Source organism: Euprymna scolopes, chromosome 12 (assembly GCF_053919585.1).
Source record: "Euprymna scolopes isolate OS-2025 chromosome 12, ASM5391958v1, whole genome shotgun sequence".
Lineage (NCBI taxonomy): Eukaryota > Metazoa > Mollusca > Cephalopoda > Sepiida > Sepiolidae > Euprymna > Euprymna scolopes.
In genome coordinates this window covers 146,372,664-146,373,970 of record NC_136493.1, presented here as the reverse complement: position 1 = coordinate 146,373,970, position 1,307 = coordinate 146,372,664, and the positions used below count along the sequence as shown (strand labels likewise).

At 25.5% G+C, this 1,307-nt stretch overlaps 1 protein-coding gene across 1 annotated transcript in view; it reads right to left on the bottom strand.

Annotated features, from left to right (window-relative positions):
- Positions 1-1,307, bottom strand: part of LOC145291527 (uncharacterized) — a 1,250,821-nt gene that overhangs the window by 204,764 nt on the left and 1,044,750 nt on the right. The window lies entirely within an intron of this gene.

Below are 1,307 nucleotides of genomic sequence, written 5' to 3'. Positions count from 1 at the left end.
CTGGAAGAGGTATTTTAATAATTGTTTCTATTTTTTCATAAGACAATTTTTTCATTCAATGATACAATGAAATATAATTCATATGCAATACTTGTCTAAAATTTAATTTTGTATCATTCTTTTAATAGAAACTTACTTTGAGGTATTTCTCCAACCATTCACAATGAATATCTCTTGAAGATGTTATTGCTGTACAACAATTAGTTGGCATAGAAAGTATCAAAACGCCTCACTATTATTTAAAGCAGTAATATTACATTGTCTATTATATTATAGAAAGCAAAACTCTAAATACAGCTATTTGTATTCCTTACTAGTAATTATTTTTTAAACAGTTAAGTATAAAATAATGTTTAATGATACTGATTTGTAACTTAATTATGCTATTTTCTAATATAGCAGTCGTTTTTTCAATATGAATTACAGTAATTGAAGAAAAAAAAAGGATAAATTATTAAATGAGAAAAAAACAAAACGTACAATACATTCAAATAGATGTATATATATATGTATATATATTAGTGGTGGGACGATTAATCGGAATCATAAGAATCATGTATTTTGGGGGGAATCACATTGTTAAAAAATACCTTAGATTTACGATTCTCTTATACTTTTAAGTTGAACTGTTTGTTTGAAGTGAGATTAATGCTCTCAAAAATTTATGATAAAAACGTCATAGAACTTTTCAGAATAATTTAATATGATGTACAGGAATTTTATTAACTACTTTAAAGGTAATCTTTATTTATCTTAATGAGTTTCGAAATTACTTTGCATTTTTTCTTTCTTTAATTCTTTGAATTTAAAAAAAAATGTGTTTTTACTTTTAGCTTAACTTGCTTTTGTATTTCACCATTTCGTTTTTTAGTAATAAATGCTTCTCTACATTAAAAACCGACCTTGTGTCTCTTCCCTCGTGGGGAGGCAAGTAAATAGGAAGTAATATGGCAGCTGAAAAACGTTTTTCGACCACCATAAAAGCATTACAATACATTTAAACCCTGAAGAATTTCCACCATTTGCACTTGTTCTAAGTTAACTAGCCACTACTTATGTTTCAAACGTTTTTAAAAAAAAAAAAAGAAAAAGAAAGAGCTTTAAAATAGTAAAAACACTAAAGCATTTTTCCTTTTGGAAGGGGGGTGTCAGGCGCCCCTATTATCTCAAAGAACCAGCTATGTAAGCACTTTGCAATATTTTTCAATAATTATTTTAAAAAAATTCTTTATAATCAATTTTTATTCAAAATTAAGAAATTATTTTCTAAAATATTTTGTTTATATATGTTTACATTTTGTTTTTAA